This window comes from Pezoporus flaviventris, unplaced genomic scaffold (assembly GCF_033815535.1).
Source record: "Pezoporus flaviventris isolate CSIRO_AGI_PZ_B2104156 unplaced genomic scaffold, CSIRO_AGI_Pfla_v1 ptg000015l, whole genome shotgun sequence".
In the NCBI taxonomy this organism is placed as follows: domain Eukaryota; kingdom Metazoa; phylum Chordata; class Aves; order Psittaciformes; family Psittacidae; genus Pezoporus; species Pezoporus flaviventris.
In genome coordinates, this window is record NW_026892563.1 from 30,511,938 (window position 1) to 30,533,875 (window position 21,938).

The 21,938-nt window shown below is 38.9% G+C and overlaps 1 protein-coding gene and 1 long non-coding RNA gene across 4 annotated transcripts in view; one reads left to right on the forward strand and one right to left on the reverse strand.

Moving 5' to 3' along the window:
* Positions 1-21,938, reverse strand: part of CADM2 (cell adhesion molecule 2) — a 628,684-nt gene that overhangs the window by 67,169 nt on the left and 539,577 nt on the right. The window lies entirely within an intron of this gene.
* On the forward strand, positions 17,709-21,201 carry LOC133269555 (uncharacterized). The gene is made up of 2 exons (XR_009743492.1): positions 17,709-18,175; positions 20,916-21,201. It is a non-coding gene; the product is annotated as an uncharacterized LOC133269555 (long non-coding RNA).

Sequence of the window (21,938 nt, forward strand, 5' to 3'; positions counted from 1 at the left end):
AAATACGTATGAAATGGAGCCTTAGATATAAATTATTCAGGGAGCTTTGTCACATAGCAATATACCAACTCCAGTCTTACAGAGAGTGCTTAGCTACCATTGTGAGATGATGGTGGCAGAAAAATCAGGGCTTAAAGAGAGGCAGATCTCCATACTCTGCGTATTGGGGAAGCTGCTAATTAACAGTTAATATTAAGCTGTCCTGTGCTGGCTTAGTGGCAGCAGCAGAGCAACTTCTGGGCAGCCAGCCCTCGGTCAACACACCATGGTGGTCGGGCACAGCTCTCACTCCATCACACCACTCTGAATGAGAATGAAGCCTGAAGCAGCAGTTCTGTCACAACCACAGAATTAAATTTTGTCTGCACTGCTGGGAGGCTGAGACATTCCAGTCTGAACAATTCATTAATTAGGCAGAAGTGAGCTAAGAACATGAGACATGCTTGTGAGCCCAGGCCAGCATGCTGCTGCGGTCAGTGACAAGGACAGCATGTGAGCATGGCTCTTTCCTGTGGTCCATTCCCCCTGTACTCTGCCAGCATCCGCAATCATTCTATAGGAGATGTCGGAGGGCACATCTATTGTTCTCCTTTGTATCTACTTAGTATTTAGACCTTTTGCCCATGAATGTCTTTAGTATCTTTTTGAATCTGCTTATACTGTCTGTCAACCCAGCCTCCTGTAGCAATGAATTCTGGAAGCTCCCTACCCACTGTGCAAAAACTTATTTACTTTTATCTATCTTACATCTCCTAGCAGCGACAATGACTATTGCAGGATATGGTAAGTAACGCTTCTGCATATTGTAACCTTGTTATACGTTCTGATAGCCTTGTACTTAGTAGGCTTCTCTCTCTCCCTCTTTCCTGAATTTGATAACTTCTGAGACTACTGGCAGGGGAAAAAAAAAAAAAAAAATCCCAAGAAAAAAGGGTAAAGGAACCATAAATTTAGAGCATAATGGCTATTCCTTAATAATTGCTTTAATATCTTGTTTGAACCACAAATGTAGCTATAGCATTGATGGGAAAGCTTTCATTCTGTGACACAAGGCACAGAGAAGTGTGGATTCCCCACAGTTTACCCTATTGAATCATGGGTGCCATATTGTTACCATAACGTTCATGAGTGCAGATCCAGGCAGAGGTTTTTTTATCTTACCCAACATTCTGAAATGGTTCTGGCTCAACTGGGGTTTATAGGTTTGACATTCTAAAACACATGATGAGTATGTTCACTGCTAATATTGCACATTTTTCTCCACTACATACATTTCCAATACTGCAGAATTTCAGCTTTTCTTCACATACTGAAGAGTTGCCAGAATGCTGTTTATTACTGTGTGGGCTGGAACAAAGAGGGTACCCCTGTGCCTTGAATTTGTGCTTACTTCTACGCTGAATCACACCACTTTAATCTCCATTCTTCTCAGACAATCTTGAAAACATCTTTCTCGGAGTGCTATAGCTATAAAGTCGGAATGAGCACTGTGGCCACTAATGCAATTGCATGTTACTACCTTCACACATTTCATGGCACAAACAAGCTCACAGACCTGCTCTGTACTAACAGAAGCATGCAGCCTGCTAGTGCCAATACAGTTACCCAAAGAACAAATTTGTCCTCCCTTTTCCCCCCCATCTTGGATGAGAGGTGCTTTTCTATATCCCTGGTTAAATCCTTCCCATGTGGATGCAGTTAAGTGGAAATGAGCTGCGCTACCACTGAGACGTTTCATTGAGCTGGGGGAGGTAGCAGAACCAAAGCACCAAGATGCTGTTTTCTTCCCTAAAACACAGCTCTGCTTCTGGCTTACCTAGTTTAATTTGCTCCCAGTGTGACACCTTTTAAAGCAAAACCAAACAAATGAAGCATGCTGTACTGAAGAAATGATTTCAAAGACACAGCTCAACTGTGACAGCCCATGCTATTTCTTTGGCTAGTACATACTGCTTTTACTGATTTGGCTTTGCACACAGCTGCCACAGTGGCACTATCAGGACTGTGTTAAATGGAAAGAAGCCAGAGATACTAATCCCAAGCATACTAAACATCCTGAAGTACAACCAATGTCTTCTCTGTAAGTGCCCCAAAAGAAATTTGAACTCTATACTCTCCCTGAAGAACTGCTAAATGGGCTTAGATTTTGGGATAATTTACATTTAATATTAGTAGAAAGGCCCAGAAGCAAAAAGGAACTGGTTTTGAGTACAGATAAATGGTTTTCTTAGCTGTCTTGATGTTAGCCTCAAAACCCGACATGAAAAGCAACAGAATTTGGTATTCTTGCCCAGCCAAACTGAAATGGGACTGCAATGAGGATATCAAAAATGGGTATCATGTTCCAGGACGCTTCATGTTTTGCGTTGTGGAACAGGAATTTTCTTGCAAGGAACTTAACACAGAATCTGTAAGTAAAGCAAAATTCTTTTCTAATCCTGAGGCTAAGAAACCTTTTCTTCTACAAAAACTCAGAGACAAAGGTAAAGGCCAGCTGGAATGTGTTGGGGAAAGAAAAAAAAAAGGGCTGTTTTAAAAACCACAGTCAGATTTGATTAGAAAACACTTAGGCATAGACTTACCTTTTCAACAAGTGCTTAAATAACACAAAAGTCAACAGTTGATACTTAAATCCACATTAATAATTTTGATAACCTAGGCCTTTAAAGTTACACATTTTAAAACAAGTTTGTCCATTTTCCACCCCTTTCTCTATCCTTAACCAAAGGACTGTGATGTTTCAGTCCTTTCCTATAAACCTTGTTTCTAGCAATACCTTTATATCTAACCATTATATTTATCTTAACTTAGACTTCATTTAAAAATAATACATAGGTCTATTGTATCACCTTTTCTTTCGGAACAAAGTGAATTTAAGCAATGCAATTCATTCTCATTTGGAAGTTCTTGGGTGTATTCATTTTTGCTGCCCTTTTCTGATTTCTGTGTACATAAAGGTCATGTACATGGCGTTCTTCACCAAGACCTTAGTAAACAACTTAGAGAACTTACTGGCCCATAATACTAGCACAGGAATTTCTGTAAGATCACACTCAAAAAAAACCCCAAAACAATAATAAAAAGATGCAGCACTGATTTTTCCATACTCAGTCCCTCTGGGCATCTAAACATCCCATCAAAAATTCTGTAGCCAATGTGGGTAAAAATTAGAAAGATGGAAGACGGATTTGTGGAACACTAACAAGACATGTAAATCCATTATTTTGAGTTCGGTCCTCTTGTTCAATGCCTTTTATTTCTCCAAAGAGGCACACTTGTATTCTCTGAAGTCCATAAAAACGTAATCTATCAGATACACTCAAATGAGTAATGGAAAAGGTAGCACTACATTTATCAGAGGATTTTTTGTTGACATCCTGGTGCAATGTTAAAAGTCATCTAAGGGAATGTTGCTTCATTAATTTGAAACCTACAGTTTCTCTGTATTGAGAATCTGGGTTTTTAGCTTTGTCAGTTAATCATCCAGTTGAAAGTTTAAATCCTGAGGGAACCTTTTGTTTATATAAAGTCTCAGTTGGATGAGTCATATTGGGATGAGCTAGTTTGGGACCATTTCATCTATCAAAAATATCAATATCCACAGTTGCTAGCCTTTCATAAAAGCCTTGGATAGATGGTTTTTATTTTAAGAGATAAGAACTCGCAGTGATTCTGCAGTTCTGCAAAGCCTGAGTAACCTTCACAGAGTGCTTCTTCTCCCCAGAAGAATTAGTCAAGAATATCCTAAGTACGTTTTATGAAGTTCTCTTTTTTTTTTAAGAGGGCAGCTTTGAACATCAGAATTTGCTATTATATTTGTCTCAGCAGAAGTAACATAGCCTGAGTGTTTATGGCCCCGTGCCAACATTTTTAAAATGGTTAAGGATTAACTTACCAACATATGATAAAAACAAGTTGGCAACAAAATACAGAATTCCACTTTTTATATCATAAAAATTTGACAGGAATTCACAGCTATAAAGAGAACAGGAACAAAAGAAATGTGGGAGACAGTAGCAGTGTATTATGCCTTTGAAAAAGTTGCTTAAATTGTAAAGAGGTGTCAGGAATCTCAAATGGTGTTAGTATTCACCATTTACAGAAAAAACAAGAATACAAACAAGAAAAAACCAAACTCCTTCATCCTTTACCTTTTTGTCCTGGGTACAGCTAAAGCCTTTCTTTCGTCCACCGCATGTACTTGGGTGCCCGGTCTCCCTGCCTGTAGCTTGCTTGGGATAAATCAGACAGTCCTCTCACCTTCAGGCTGACTTACTGGATTACAGTTGCTAACTATGTTGATATGATTACTGAATTTGCAGCTGAAAGTCCTTATCCCTCAGCAGCCTGTGGCAGCAACTGATTAAAGTGACTCAAGAGGAGTCTTTTCAAACCAAAGGCTTTTAGTCTTTTACCTAAAGATATAAAGTATAGATTGCTAAGGGGTGCGAGAGTATTTTTTTCAGAGTCCTATTTCCCCCTACACTCTAATCTCTCCTTGCAATCAATTTTAAGGTTTCTTTCACGTCAGTTCATAAACACCTTTGCCTGTAAGAACTTGACTGTTCTCTTTCTACCATAATTCTCTTTTCTTCAGTATCTCCATCTCATTGGCCTCATAACCCAATTCTCTTTATCCTTCGGTACCTTTAGAATCTAGGATGCCCTTTGACCTAAGGCTTTCAGCCCATAACACAGCCATGCAATGCTGCTGGTCTCTGTCTGAACAGCTTTTTCCCAGTTGATTACCAACCCATTTAAATGTTAACTTCTTTGAAAGTCTTTACCTGTAGTCTTTCCCTTTGCCTTTTGTGCATTTCTTGTGTCTTCCCCGCCCTCCCCCCCGTATTTTTTGTTAGTAATTTTCTAGAAGACAAAGCGATATCAAACAAATATCCCCAAAAGTACATAATCCATATAGATATGTATGTATATATGAAGTTTCTTACCTAAATCCAGTATTATTCACAATCTTCCCAAAGAAGTATAAAAAACCCTGCTGTGATATTGGATATTGGCTTTCTCATAGTCATGAGACAGATCAACAAGAGCACTTACGTGAAATCAGAAGATATCTTATCAGTGAATTGCATCAGAAATATCCCTTGTAGAGACAGACAAAAGATTGTCTCAAAAAACAACCCCAACTTTGTGAGGGAGATGCAGCAGGGATCAGAATTTAATTTAATTAAACTCAAAAACCATTGCTACATGAAAGCAGATGTGGGGGACAGTACCCCAAGCTTGTTCACAAAGTACCACTCTCCCTAAGGTAAGTTTAAGGCGGGAGGAAGAAAAGAGACCAAATTGGTGTGCTCACTGCTGTGGGTGATGCACTAATCTTCTCATGATCCATATTGGAAATGTAAATGTAGTTCAGAGAATTATAATTCATTATCAGTAGTCATTCTGTGTGTGTTGGAGAAGTAGTGTTTTGTCAGAGTTAGTTTGGTTGTGCCAGCACTGCCAGCCCTTCAGCTTTGAAGGAAATGCAAAATCAGAGAAGTCCACCTTGCACATACACAAATGTTCCCAGTGAAAAAAGAAGAGAAGAATCTTGTGATTGTACCCTCCACCTTCTTGAAACAAATTAAGATTAAAACCACTGTGTGCTTTCTAAGGGACTGTTGATTTTCTTGGGCATATGCCTCTGCTACTTCCTCAATCAGCAAGTGGGAACACTGCAGATGTGCTAATTTTAATGTGCTTTTATAGCAGAGAGCAGCAAATGCCTTCAACTTCTTGATCACATTCTACAACCTCACCTTCTGCCCACATCTCTCCCAGATTTGTCACATACTCCATCTACTTTCAAACTTTTGGTGTCTCATCTCACCCCCCCTCCAATTTTTTTTGTTTTCTCTGAATCTAACCAACTTCCCAAACAACAGTTTGGCCATTTCTATGCCTTCATCCTTTCTCAAGTCTTCAGAGGTTTCTGCACCAGGCAGGCAATTACTCCCATGAAAGGCAAAATTTGCTGAACTACTTTATTTCTGCCTTCCATCAGGTATGAATGTAGAAACACAAAACGGAGGAGGGAGAAAGAGGCTGCCATATTTCCAAACTCTCAAGGCCAGACCATCACTTCACAGCAAATGAAACTGAAGAACACAAGCACACTGATGCATACCATAAACAAAAAGGTAAACCTCTTTCAAACACATATTAGAATGTCAGGGAATAGGCACTTCATTTTTTTCAGTTTTATGCTACTTATATTTCTGGATCTTTTAATGCATTTTTTGTACTTCAAATCAAAATGCCTAGTATTTTAGAACTTTTTTAGCATCCAGCTATTAACCACACCTTTTTATATGTATTTGTCATGGTTTAAGCCCAGCCTGTCACTCAAAAATCATGCAACTGTTCGCTCACTCCTCCCTCTCCCTCTCCCTGCTCCCAGAGGGATGGGGAGGAGAATCAAAAGAATGTAACTCCCACGGGTTGAGATAAGAACAGTCCAGTAACTAAGGTATAACACAAACCACTACTGTTACCACCAATAATAATAATGGTAAGGGAAATGACATGGGAAGAGAATACAACACCTCACCACCCGCCAACCGATACACAGCCCGACCGAGCAGTGATCTCTCCCTTCTGGGTAACTGCCCCCAGTTTATACACTGGGCATGACATGCTGTGGTATGGAATACCTCTTTGGTTAGTTTGGATCAGGTGTCCTGTCTCTACTTCCTCCTGGCTTCCCCTCCTCCCTGGCAGAGCATGAGACTCAGAAAGTCCTTGGTCAGAGTAAACATTACTGAGCAGCAACTAAAAACATTGGTGTTATCAGCGCTGTTCCCAGGCTGAAAGTCAAAAACACAGCACTGCAGCAGCTACTAAGAAGGAGAAAAATGACTGCTACTGCTGAACCCAGGACAGTACTTTAATGTCTGAGGCTCAAAACATCTTAGGTTCAGAGAAAACACTGTAACCTGTACAGCTTACAAACAGCTTTCATAAAAAAGTGCACTTTAAAATCTTCTGTCTTTAAAAAACAATGGTAGGCATGGCTATGCTGTTCATTTTGTGTTGCCAGTTTATAAATAATGTATATGTCTTTTAAATTTTAACCAGGAAAAAAAAAAAAAGTCCTCCACAGAAGTGCAACATCTTTCAAAGAGATTCCTGAGGCTAAAAAGGCAGGAGAGGTGGAAGTCAGAACAGCAGCAGGAAAGAAGAAAAAAAAAACCAAACAATCCCAAACCAACCAACCAGAAAAAAACCCACAACCCCTTCCTGCCTTACGTTTTGGGGAACGGAGGCTTTGGAAGTGACCACCACCGTCACCTAATTGACACCAGCTCAAGGAAAAAATACTAGGTAGTACTGTATAGGAAATATCTGCCTGGAATTGACCACAGATTAGATAAGGTGTTTTCCAATTTCTTTAAAGTAGCAAAGATGCTACTTTCTAACAGATATGTTGTATCAAAAGTCTTGTATTGAAGGCCTGATATGGACAGATCGCACAACAAGGAATTGTTCAGGTAGATGCACAATGTATTCACCATGCAGTTGTTTAACAGTTCCCACAGGTAATGGGTAAGATATCCCTAACAACATATTGATAAATAAAAAAGCAAATGACAGCCTTGCTTTGAGGAGATTGTGCAAAAAATAGAATGGGGAGATACCTTCTCCATAAGCTACATCTCACTGCTGCAGGCAGAGAGTGGGAAGGAAGACTCAGTGAAGCCACGACCTTATCTGGAGAATTGAAAGTCCACAGAGCCCAAGCTTCAGACTGACAGCCAGGTAATCTCACATAGGGAGAGAAGTGAGTTCCAGTTCAGGGCTACAAAGACATTATTGCAGTCAGGGGAACGGGCAAAAGAGGAGGCAAAGGAATAGTGATGCCCAGAAAGGTCCTTTTAAATTCTGGAGCTGGAGGTACTCTGGATCAGTACTGGAGCATGCTGGTAATACATGCCCTTCCCCTGTTCTGCCTGGTATTAGTGCCATATATTGATGGGCAAATTAGAAAGACAAATCCCTTTCCCTTCAGCCTCATAAACTACGACCTACACTTTCAGATGGTGGTAGTAGGGGGGAGAAGGAGATGAGAAACTGTATACAGATAAAGTGAGTGTAAAGAATAATTGTCACACATTGCTTAAATATTTTATTTCTGCTCCTAGGGCCTTTTTATTTTCTGTCAGAGTATAGCTGAGATGATAAATGGCATGTGAAAAATTTCATTCACATGAAAAATTATTGATTAAACACAGCAATCATAATGGCCAGGTTTCGTTATAATTTTAGTTCTATGGGTTTCTAATTATGTAGTCTGTGCAAACAGCTAAATCTTTGGGCTTCTTATGCTGCTGTTTACACCTTGTTGATTCCTTCTTAACCTTTAAGAGCTATTGAGAAATTAGTAGGTTACTCTTTTTCATAAACTGTAAGTAAAGCATGACTATAAGAACAAAGGATGATAGAAACTGCAGTGGATTAAATGGACAATATCTGAGAAAAATGTATTTCAAAGTCATGCAAATGTCAGCAGTATTAAGATAATATGGTGCTCAAGTAGATGCATCAGAATGGTTGCTGGAATTACTGGGATTAGCCAGGAACTATGATCCTAATGTTAATGAAATACTGCTGAGAATAGGAAAGCAGCAGCAAAGCATAATGATAGGATGTGCACACCTTAGTTACTATGCATTTCACAGAACAGAGGAAAATAACATCTTCTCAACCGGCATGTCTTCAGATCCATTTATAACACTGCGTTTCTTCATACAAGTTTAAAAGCATATTGCATCCCCAGCCAGGGCAACAGGAGCTGGGGAAAATACCGATTTATCAGCAATAACAGAATAATAGCAGAAAGTGCTTTACCACTACTTATTTTAAATATTTTACATTTCCACATTATAGGATTAAAAAAATGTGTGTTTTTTGAAATTAGTTTGGCTTACATTGGCTAAACTGAAGTGCCACATAGAGATAATGGTGGAGACTGCAAGGAAGAAGCAACAGGAGTTAAGTACTACACTGCATTATCAGTTCCCTTTTCTCTTTTTCCTTAATCAACATTTTGTCTGTTGTTGATACCCCCACTGATAGCTGAGGCCTGAAGGGTATATCAAGATATTAATGAGGTTTTTTTTTCATTTGACGAATCTGGATTTTACACTGCTTAGGTATTTCAACTGAGATACTGCTCGATATTCACATGCATAACTTACACTGGTTTCAGTGAGAGCTGCGTCCCAGCACTCATAAGAAACTCTGTCTCTGTTATTACAGCAAGCTGAGAAATCCCATCTAAGAAAAAAACAGCTGCATTTTTTGAACTAAGGTCAAATGCTTGCTGGCACTACAGTCATGAGGAAAACAGAGAGTGGCTGATTCACTTCTGCTTTTTCCAATAAGTAAACAGTTGAAAATCTCATTCACAGTTACTTGCTTGTCCAAATACTACTTGTTTAGAATCATTTGCTGCTGATGATGGCACAGCCAAGGAGAAGCCTCATGTAACTAAAATTCTCTCATGCACTTGAGGTGCAGCGACAACACCTGGAGCTGATAAAAGTACCAGTGCTGCAACTTGCATGACAAGCAAGCACTGCAAAAAAGTCTTCAGTAATAAAGCTCATTAACCAAGGTATGTGCTTGCTGACTTTCAATGCATGTAAAAACACCATGAAGTATGTGAGATGTAGCAAATATCCTCTTTTCACCAGATAAGAAACCCTTAATAATAAGAACTATAACAGCAACAACTCTTAAGATCTTGAGTTGAATCATGGGTTCTTCTCAACAAGTAACCAAATGTTTGTTGATATTTATAACAGCTACAGGAGCACCAGAGGAATGTGAATAACCATAAAGTTTTTGCACCTCAGTTATATTTTTTCCAAATGTCAAAAAAGCTGATGTAGAAGCACTCTGTATTAAATTATAACCAATAATGAAATGCTTCATGCTTTCAAGATAATACAATGAAATCTTAACAACAATACACTGGAAACTTATGATTATTTATATTTCAGAGCTAAGTCCTACATTGTGGACTGTTAGCTTCTTTACATCTAAAAATAACTTATGAAACACTAATACAACAAAGGGGTGGGGGGGGTAGGGGTGGGGAAGAGACAAACATTATTTACTTACAGGAGTTTGGTTTTCTTCTCCCAAATGTATCATTATCTCCAGACAGAGGGGAGTGCTTTAGTTCACACAAACTTCTCTCACACAGACTATTATTCATGTTAATAGTTTTAGCATCGTAAAGGAGATATCCTCAAGCTCCGAATGGGATCCAGCTCCATTAACATCTGGTCCTAGCAAGCTGCAGCAGTCTATGCTCAATGCTTAAGAACACAAGAACACCTATACTGGATCAGACTAAAAGTTCAGCTAGCCCAGTGCCTTATCTCCAAAGCCAGGGAAAAAAAGCAGATGTCTAGGGAACAGGCCAAGCACAGATGTTGCCTTCCCAAGCACTCATCTGACCTACTTTTAGGCATTTCTGACACCAAGCACAGCTTAAAATTATTCTCTGAATCTTAAGGACGTTCCTTTCCAAGAACTTACACAGTTTTCCCTTAACTACCATGAATATTTACCATCTGCCATATCTACAGACAACGAATTGCCAAAGCTTACTGGTCATTGTACGAAAACCAGCGTCCTTGCTTTGTAATAAAACTGTTTCTTACCAGCTTAGTTTACCCTTAAACATTGCTACTTGAAGAGAAAGAACCAACAATCCCAAAAAACTCTATGTCATTTACAGTTTTGGAAACATCTGTTAATATTTCCCCTCTGCATTAAATATGCCACCTTAAGGCATACTTTCTCTGCCTGTTTAGGCACTCCAATGTAAGATAGGATTTTCTCTCTGCAAAAGGAATTCTCCCCTGAAAGTGTTTGTCTTCTCATTCAGATGGTAACTCTAGCCCTTTCTATAGTTCTTACTATCTGTGAAGCCCAGATATCAGTTCTACAGACTTGCACATTCTGGAATACCTCCTGAAGCCTGTTGTCCTGAGTTAGCAAGGTGGTTTTAAGCGTGAAGTTTCCTGTCACTGTTCATAATTCATCAGTCTCATTCTTGAATTCCCTTTGAATGCCGGGGTGAAACCATCTGGTCCTGCTGACTTGCTACTGCTTGTTTTGCCTGTTCGTTCCACAACCTCCTCCATAGCCCATTTAAGAAAATCCTGCTGGTGAGCACCTCAGAAAAAAGGGAATGTGTAATACACCCAGTTTCTTCCACAGTAAATACAGATGTAGCAAATTCATCTGGCTGCCCCTTATACTTTGATCCTCGGTTGATCCTAGAAATGTACTGACACACTTTCTCATTTATTTCAAGACAGATTAAGAATTATTTTCAATTTCCTTTGCTATTTGCCTCTTTAACATTTCCACCCTCTCCCTTTTTCTTTTATCCTTTCTTTTTTTTGGAGGGTTGGCTTAACTGCATTTTCATATTTAATCTGCCCCAAACTAAGGATCTTTTCTTTCCTTCAGAAAACACCTTCATCTTTCAAATTACAGTTTTGCCACTTTTACTTCACTTTCTCTTCTGTTTAGCCTCACCAATTTCTCCTTCAGGTGTCTGCTAAGTGATATGCATTGACCCTGTGTTCCTAAACTCTTATTTTTCTGAAAGAGTCCTCAGGCTGCCTGGAAAGATTTAATTCTCTTAGCTGCCCCTTTCAGCTTCTTTTTAACAAGATTCTTCATTTTTATGTAGTTCCCCTTTTTGATGTTGATTACCATATAATTGTCTAGACTTCGTTTTTGCCTCTAGGTGCACGCTGCACGTAAATACATTTTAAAGATCGAGCTGAATGTAGATGGTGCTGAGAGCTGCCTCAGAATGTCATTGCCTGGAACAACCCAATTCCATGTGGAGCATTCTAGAAACGATTTGTATGAGGTAAGAAGACAGGCTAAAGATATTTGAGTTCAACAGCAAGTAAAAAAACTATCCCAAAATCACAATTAAATAGCAATAATGAGTAGAAACACTGATCTGTCTCCAAGTTACCCCTTGCCTACAATTCCCTCTGATCCCCACACTTTGGGGTGGGCACTGCTGGGTGCTGCACAGGTGTGGATGGACCCCTGCTCCTAACACAGGGACATCACAGCCCACCCCACTAGCACTTCTTAATCCTTGATGAAATATTTCTAATTTAATCTTTAAGTGGCCAATGCAGTGTTTCTAAGTTGTAATGACCACCCACCCCTCAAAAAAAAAAACAACCCAGCAAAACAAGTATGTATCTACAGAAAGCTGCCACGTGTTTTAAGAGGTGGATCCATAACATGATGTTCATTACAGAAATCCTGGGCACCTGTGTGCGTGGGCAGCACCCCTCAGTAAGGATCTACCTGCCCACCTCCCTGGGAACCTGTGCTGGTTGAGGGTGCCCCGGGTCTGTCAGGGGCTGCAGGGACCCCTGTGAGGAGTGGACGGGGCTTTGAGCAAGCTGGTCTGGTGGAAGATGTCCCTGCCTCTGACAGGGGGTTGGAACTGGATGAGCTTTAAGGTCCCTTGACACAAACCATTCTATGATTCTATGAAGACTGTTCCCTTAAGCCTGCATGATACACAAGAACAGGTATGCTTGCATGTCACCACACACGTCTGTGATGAAATTTCCGATCCAGACCCCCACCAACCAAAACCCAGTAGACTCACCACTGCCTCCCAGTTAAAGCATTCCCTGCCTGGGTTACCCATCATTAACAGCCCCGGCATGGCTGCTCAGCCCCTCATACAGTAGGTTCTTGACTGAGGGACAAACCAGGCAACTACCTATAGCAGTTTCTTGGCAACCTTCTTCTCCTTCTGGTTCTGCATCCTTTCAGCCTGCCGCTTTTTCTCTCCTGTGCAAACTACAAATCAGAGACTCAGTCTTTCCTCAGGTCTTAAAAGTTTTGGAAACAGTTTTCAGTGGTAGTTTAAATATTTAGCATTGAAGATTTCATTTTGACTATGATCTCAGTTTTGTGAGGAAAGGAAAATCACCAGTACGGTTATAGAAAATGATGGAAGTAAGCACTGGATTTACTGAATGGGTATCTCTGCTGCAAGTGCAGTCTGAGTACTAGTGCAGTATTAGGTAGAATAGTGCAGGGAGAGTCTTCAGTGCTCACTTAAAAAAAACCCCATGACTGACTTGTGTCTTTGTCTTTCACATGTAAGACAGCCATTCCAGAAGTGTGCCAACAGACCCTGCTGTATAATTATCTTCCCATATTCACTCCATTTGTACCACTTTTAAAATCTGCACACTGACTGAAAATTTTTGATTCTGGACAAAGATGATCAGGCAGAAGGTTACACTTGAGTTTGTCGATTAAACCCTTTCTTACAGTGATCATTTTCTGCACATTAATTGTACATGAGCCTCAACTTTGCAATGGCTGGTGAACAGGCCAATACCTTCACCTGCATAGTTATTCAGTGATTTTAAAACACGGCTGCTCTCTGAGCTTGACTTCTGCACACGAGGAGCCTGAGATCATCGTAAATGTACAGAATTGATGTATAATAGACCAAGTCATAGAAACCTGCTTCTCCCCGTTTTAGGTGCTTTAAAAATAGGAGGAAAAATAAAATTAGAAAAAACATATCTAACATAGTCCCAAAATGAAGGGAAGGGTGAAAAATAAGTGTTATTTTTGTACTGAAAATAATGAACTAAAAAAGGTAAAGTAACAGTGGAGAAAGGAACAGTACAATCTATTCTCAACGGGGGAAAAACTAGCAATTCCAAAATCAGTGTCCAACTTCATAACAAGAGGTTATGTCTTCAGAACAGGAGATGTGAGTTTTTGAGTGAAAGGACACCAAATACAAAGAAGAAACAAAAAAAGAATAATTATGAAATCCTAATTTGATTTTAAGGTGCCTTTATTATGCTGTTCTTTAAATGCATACTTCTTCCCCTGTTGTTTTACCTTGTTAGCTCAAAGCATGTACATGTTCTCAGGGTACTATGCTGCTACATTTGGCATATATATGCAGATATGCAGTGAGCTGATGTTCTCCATGACACTGGGTGCTCCAGATCATACCCGATATAGAGAGAACAAATTTTCTGTCTGTAATTGTGTGACAGAGTAAATACCATGAGAATGATCTGCACTGAAGGAGTTATACTACGGTATCTTCTTGTGTTCTACTGCTAATGGTTGATTCAAGAACTGTACTTTTACCTATAAGTGTAGCTAATCCCTTATCTGTAGAAACTCAAGTATCTAAAAGACTGAGCACGATATCCTCTTCCAAAACCTTTCTTTTCACGTTTTAACTTCCAGTCCAGCACACAAATTAGAATCACCCATGCTGCATTTCAATTTTATCTATTATTTTATTCCATGGGCCTTTCTTATTTTAGAATGTGTTCTCACCTGAGAGCAAGGAAAAAAAGGATTTTGAAAGGCATACACATGCAAAATGGATTTAATGAGCACTAAAACTGCTGCATTTAGTTGCTTTTCATACTGTACTTTTTGCACCATTTTATGTGTAAACACTGCAGAAAAGGGACACTTAAAAAAGAGGAAAAGCAATTATTGAATTGAGCCTATTAGGCGATGCGATCATTTTACAGAACACTGAAGGGGAAGTTCTTAAGCACTGCAGGAGGCTTTACTGTAACGTGTAATTTTCAGACAGGCACTATTGCTCCCACCTGTTTCTGTGTCACACTTTTTATAACACCAATTTCCCTACTTCCTGCAAAATACTGAGGAAAAAAAGAAAGCATACACGGTCCCAGCTGTGAAAAGAAGATACAACCTCCCAGATGGCCAGGACATTAACACAAACTGAAATTTAATCTATTAAATATACATGCTGTATCTCAGCAAAAATGTTACCTGCTTCTTAATATGTTATCTGCTACATCATGGCATAATTCTACAGTGGAGGTTTAATATCAATGAAATATTGGTGTAGAAGGTTACAAGCGGAACATTTACAAAATCCTTTCAAATAATTGGCTTTTTCTTGCAAAGACAAACTACCTATCTGGAAATTTTCACTAGGAAGATTTTTTTCTGCAATTCATATGATACTCTTCATAAGATTTTAGAATATTTTACTGAAAATGAGCACTCACTCAACATAGCATGTAACAGATGCCTGCTAAATCAAGGCAGGAGATATCATTAGGATGAACTCCTTCAAAATTACAATAATTTAAATATTGGTCAACTATCCAGAGAAGGTAATTACAGCAAAGGATGTCAAAATACTGTCAAATGATGCTAAGTCTGGATACACCAGATATTTGGGCTGGCATCAATGATCATTGGCTAAAATTGCATTAAAAGTAAAAAGTAGAATTTGGATACTGATAAGGTTCACCACTATTAAGAGTAATGTATATTCCTATCTAGAAAACTTCTGTCACATGCTATGTGATCAGTCTATGTTGCACACGATATATTTGCTCTTTACCTTCCTGAGTGTGAAATGTAGTGTTTAAAAAAAGCTTTCTTTATATATACACTGCCGCCTACATGGGCAGAGAATCTAGATGCTTAACTTACAAGTCTGGTTGACGATAATACATTTCTATGTCATTGACAATAACCATGGGATACAGAGTGATTAATGTCAGCTGACATGGGTTATACCCCATCAGATCAAGTTAACAGTAGGCTGGTTTTGAGCTAACAATCACCTACTCAAATATAATCAGCTCCTCTTGCAGAAATATGAGTTCACACTTCTCCAAACAGAGAGGAATATAGAGTGAGCCTAAATAGGACACAGATACAAAGATGAAAAAGCACTGGTTAAAAAAATACAAACAAAGCCCAAACTTTTCAAGAAACCAGAACAAGGCAGAAGTGGCAGACAGGAGAGAGATACCTACTGTATTTGTAGGAGACAGGTTCTATCTAATTGCTGAACAAGCCAAGTTCAAAGAAAGACAAGCTGAAATGGGCAGGGCAATAGGCAAAAGACAGGAATAGAAGAGCCTGAGCTATCTTAAGAGCTGTTCCCCGATGACAACAAACACAGGGCTGAGAACTGTGAGGAGGGGTACATATCTTTGTCCAAGTCTACACCCACAGATACAATACTTTGTCCCATCCACGTAAGGATTTATTCAAGAATATATTTACTGAATCCTGCCCAAAGCTGTGTGTGGCATACGCCCCTGGAAACTTAACTGTAAACTCAGAGTGCCCAGAAAGCATAAATCAGATAAACAAAAAGACACTTCAGTTACTGAGAGGTATTAGAGGTTAGTGTTAGTTCTGGCATCAAGGCAAAGGATGTCAGGGAGAATCCCAGTTTGTTAAATGCATGGCAGTTCTGACAAAATTCAAAACTATCCACCTTTCTGCTAACTAAAGTACCTAACCTAACTTTCCTTCTTTCTTTTTACCTAGTTGATTTCAGTTGGTCCTTTTCCAGAGAAACCTGGAAATAGACTCTTACAATTCAGGATTTCTTACTAAGAAATATGTCTGAAGCTTAAGGGAGAAATACTTTGATACCACATTCATATTTACCTAGAGTAATATTTTATCCTGGATATAGACAAATTCATCCAATTTTTCAAATCATTAATATTTATTGATACTGCCTGAGTATCCAGCTCAGGATGTGGATTCATTCTGGAAGGTGATTTATAAGCACAGAAACATAGATGCTTTTCCAGATTCATTATGATAACTTATACAGGTGGAGTTGATACTAGCATTCCGAGTTGATACCAGTGGCTAAGTATTCATGGCACAATCCAGATAGTATTCTGCAGCAAATAAAACTTATGCAGAAAATAATTTCTTACAGAACCTCCATCTCACCTGATAGAGAAGCTGGGAACTGTATCATTGTAAGAAAGAACTGTACATGGACAAAAAGCTGGACACTAGACTAATGATTCAGAACCTAAACCTGCCATTATTACATAGTTTCAAAGCAATACTGGCAAATGACGTACACCAAAACATTAACAGCTGAATGTCAAGCTGGTTTCTGTAATTTTCTCCACTAGTTTCTAATTTCAGACTCTTGAATATAGATTTGTAGATATGCTAAGAACTTGCTGTTACAATTCAAACTAATGATCAGCTATCTTCTGAGCGTGATGCTGTGTCATGTCAAATACTCTTAGGAAAATGGGGACTGTGTTCAATGTTAGACATAAAATATACGTGACCTACTTGTCAGTTTTGATCTTGGGATTTTTTTCTGCTTCAGTTCCCAGCTGTAAATTTGAGGCAATTGAATACTCTAATTATCCACAGGTGTCATAAAAACAAACATTTAAATATTTGCCAAGTTCTCAGATACTAGGGTGGAGAAACACATGAACACCTTAAAATTATTTTAATTCTAATGCATCAAATAAGACCTGAGTCATAAAGATCATTCATAGCTATAATTCATAATTATGATTCTATTGAAGGAGTCAGGAATCCCCTTCAATGGCTATATCCTGCCCGTAAGGTTACACACTTCAGGAAGAGAAGTATTATATGACATTTCTCATCATGTAATGAAAATCAGAAAATCCAAATGTGTCCCTTCTAGCATTTCCCAAAATAGGGAGGTTAAACACATCTTTCTACTTTGGATTTGTGTGAACTAAGGTAACTACTTGGAAGAAGGAAGAGATTTTATACTCTTTCCTCTATAATACATTTTATCCTTTAGCTTGCGACAAAATGATTCATGAATAAATACTTCTATAATTTTCTAGCTACCAAATGTGAAAACTCTGAAGAAATTACAGGATCTGTAGATCTAATAGACAGTGTATGTTGTTGATATTGACTTTAGCAAGTTTTCAGTCACTGTCTCCAACAGTATTCTTTGTATCTAGGCTGGATGTGTGTAATACTCAATGAGTGAAAACCTGGCTGGACCACTGACTGGGTTGAGGGAAAGTACTCAGTGGCTGGCTACAAGCAGACTTCTGCAGAAGTCTCTCCTGAGTCATCTTCCTGTTCAGCTGTTTAATATCAAAGACCTGGCTGAAGTGATGGAATGTGCTCTCATTAAGTTCAGCTGTACTGAGTATACTTGAGGTGAAGGCAACTACTCAGAGGCACCTCTGTAGGCTGGAGAAAGGCTGGGAAATTTGGCAATGACGTGCAAAATCCAGTACCTAAGCTGAGGAGGACCTGGAGGTTCTGGCTGACAGTAGGCTAAACGTGAGCCAGTGTGAGTCCAGGCTTTGCTGCATTCAGCTGACTGAATCCTAGCTAACACCTTTTACTGAGTTTTCTCTTTTCACCCACATCCCTGTAAGGTCCTTTTCAACTGAAACAGACAAGCACTGGGGTCACTGAGAGAATGGTGCTGTATATTTCTCTGTTATCAGCAGTATTTGTATCCATTAGCCTTTGCAAAATGTTTGTCTCTCTCAAGGGAACCTTCGTTAAACAGATACTAGAAAAGACAGAACTTTCTGTGGTGATACCACACACATAGTTTACAATAGCTTGAAAGTGCAAGCTTGATTATTTGTTGTGCCCTCAGTATTAAAAGTGATCACTTTTTCCGGTATCAAAATATGCATCTGACTATATATTACTGGGTACATATAATATTAGTGTTTATTACTACCTGTGCTTTTCTCTTCAACTTTTTCATGACCTTACAAATAACATATGAGTGTTCTGAAATATTTCCTATTTATTTCAAACAAGGCCAAATATCCATTTTACATTAACCATCCAACTGTACTGTAATTCCCCTGAGCTCATGGAATGGAAAGACATTTCTCGAAAGCACACATGAGACAGCCAACTCTCTCCTTGCTTCCTGTGCCTTAATTATTTCATTATATTTTGATGTCCTTTCTGCTGAAAGGACACTGACTTTAATGGGGGGGTGTGTATATTGCATTTTTGCTTTAGAAACATTATAATATATATCACACATGCTTTTGTGAGTGTGCTGGCTAAGAATATAAATATTGAATTTTTCTTTCATTATGGGGCAGTTCTCGCATTCCCTTCTGTGTCAGTTTTGAGTCACGAGACTATATTGTTTAGACACAACAGTGTGTAGAAGCTGCAAACTGCAATAAGCAAACATTAGCTTTTAAAATATTTTGTAAGCACAGAGGAGTGTAAATGACCATTTTGTTCCTTGGGTTTTATTTTCTACAGCTATTTTTTATTTTAAAATATTCAAAATACTGTCAGGCAATATGACTTCATAAAAGTCTAGACATTGCATATGAGTTCATAAAAAGGATGCCTATGATTTCTGAAGCTGACTTACATCTTCTTTGGAATATAAACAAAGCCTAGGTAAAACTATATTATGCTAAAAAGGAAATACATTAAAAAGAGACACTGACACCTTACAGACATATGATGCAAGTTCATTTGGTAAAATTTTATAGCCTGACCACTGTCCAGTGATCCAGCCAAAAATAGCGGAAAGATAAAATAGCTCTAAAGATTGAAAAGGCAAGAGATTAGCTACAGTTTGGTTTGAAATTATACAACAGTATCTCCAAAAGGAATACTATTGAATAGCAATGTCAGCTGCAGGGTGTCTTGACCTAACTTACGCAGAGCAACAGCTAAATACTTTTTTGCCTACAATTTAAAACAACCCCCAAACTGGCTGTCAGTATTGACTAAAATTATTAATGGGGTGAACAAACCAGTAACCAGGTCTTACACAAGAAAAGACTAAGCTGACACTAACACATCTACTAGAAATTGAAAATCAAAGGCTGCCTTAAATTTGATCTACCCACTGGGCATTGATCAATCAGACAGCAACCCTCACAAATGTTCTCAAGTTCCCTTAAAATATTACAGATAATAGGGCAGTTTTCTATAGTGAGTTATGCTTATAAGGTCTGTTTAAAAACAATCTCCATGGTAAACTGATGGATATATTTCCTCTGTTTTCCTTTCCACTTACAGAAATTTCCATGCATACAATGCTTCAAATACCTGGTTTTTGTTGCTTATAACTAGTGCCCCAAGTGCTACACAAACTGGATCAGAGAATCATTAAATCAGAACATCATTAAACAAATTAGATGGATTTAATGATGTTCTGATTTCCATAAGCGTAACTTTATTTTTCCAGAGAAAATTCAAGCTTTGACACTAGATCCTAGAGACAATAAATTTAGCCAGTGCTGTAAAATGGAAGCAAGAGACAGGTCTTTTGGAAGGCAATGTATAAGGACACCTCCTCACCTCACAATTTTTCCACTTCCGTTCTGACTCAACACTGTAATCAGTATGTCATCCTACCATGTGGGATTGGTGTTCTGACACATGTCCCATCACAGGCTCTATGGGCAAACCCAGAGACTAATGGCTCTTGCAGTAACACCCACAGCACCTCCCAGGCAGTCTGCCTCTTCTTGAAGCTGCAGCAGCCACAACACATACCCTAGAGGAACTGTGGCAGTCTGTAACAATCTGTGATGCCTTATTAATCCTTCATATAGCCTGCCTCTATAAAACCACTGCAGAACAGGCAAGAACCTGACCTGCTTTTTCTATTGGCATCATCACACTTCTATAGCAGCAATACAGTGCTTACCCAGAAGAACAGCTCCTGCCTCCAAAGTAATTACCCTAATAGCAATAAGCACAGGGTGATGACCAGATCTAGAGTCATCCTCATCCTTATAGTGATAAGTAGATAAAACAGCACAGTGCAGAATCTGAGATGCAGAGGGCAGCTAATTTCCTAGAGGTGTTGGTTTGAGCAAGGCTTCCTTCCCATTCCCTGTTACAAGACAATAAGTTAGAGAGTGGTTTTCCTTAGGACAGTATTGTAGAAATGAAACACAATATCCGGGTATCTGTGATGCATATGGTTTGAGGGACAGAAATCCTGCAAGGAGGGGCTTTGTGCTGAGATATAAGATGGGGCAAGTACACTCTAGCTTTAGCCTCATTCTACTTTTCCCTTTTAGGAAAGAATTACACTGCAGCAGCTACCAGTATCATGAATGTCACCACAGCTACAGCCTAGCTTCATTCTTTCTCTATTTTCATCTTGATTGTCATTTTGAAGCTTGTGAAAATTGCTCTGGGATACAAGAAAAATGTACCTAGAAGTAAGTGTTCATTTACTAGTATGATTCACTGCTGCGTACAGGAAACAGGAGAGACTGTTGTAACTGTGGCATAAAGTTGACAGTGTACAGAAATTAACTCAGGGTGTGTAAATGACTATGAAGGAACCATGGTTAGCTCTGAGCTCTCCATGAAGCCCACAATTCATCACTTACCTTGTGACATTGACAAATTTGGTCTCTGTGGACCTCTCCAATTTCTCTCCCTCTCCAAGCCAGAAGGTAATCATAATGTAGGTTGGGAGCATGACATTACTGTTCCTCATGCTAAGCAACTGCAAACTGCTCCCAGGACGATGCCTATTTATTACTGGCTCTGTGCTGTGGAAGACTGACCTAATGAAGCAATATGGAGCAGCTGATGTTGGCAGCTTTTATGGTGTGGACACCATAGAGGTGCATTTATTGGCAAAACATTTGAGCCCCAAAAGCTAACACATAGAGGAGCCCTGCCTTGATAATTCTGTGGTGTGGAGTTTTTGTTTGGCTGCCCTTCCAAAACTACATGTAAAGTTTGCTTTTGAATCCATTGAGGATGCAACTAAAATCAATAAGCACCTCAACTGAAGCTCCATTTTAATTATTAGGTTTTATCTAGTGTCTCCTAATGGCAACATATAAAGTATATCTACAATATTGCATGTCCCAAACAGAAAATATTGTGGCTGTCTAGCTTTAATAGTTTTTTACTGCCTTCAGAAATTACTCAAGTACAGGGGTCTAAATGAAAATCTAACATCTGAGAGAATTGTCTTAACTGTCTAACATTTCTGGTATGTGAAAAAATGTCAGCCTGTTTTTAATGAAGATTATGAAAATGTGGATATAAGCTGTAGTCAAAGAGCAAAATGCATCTGACCA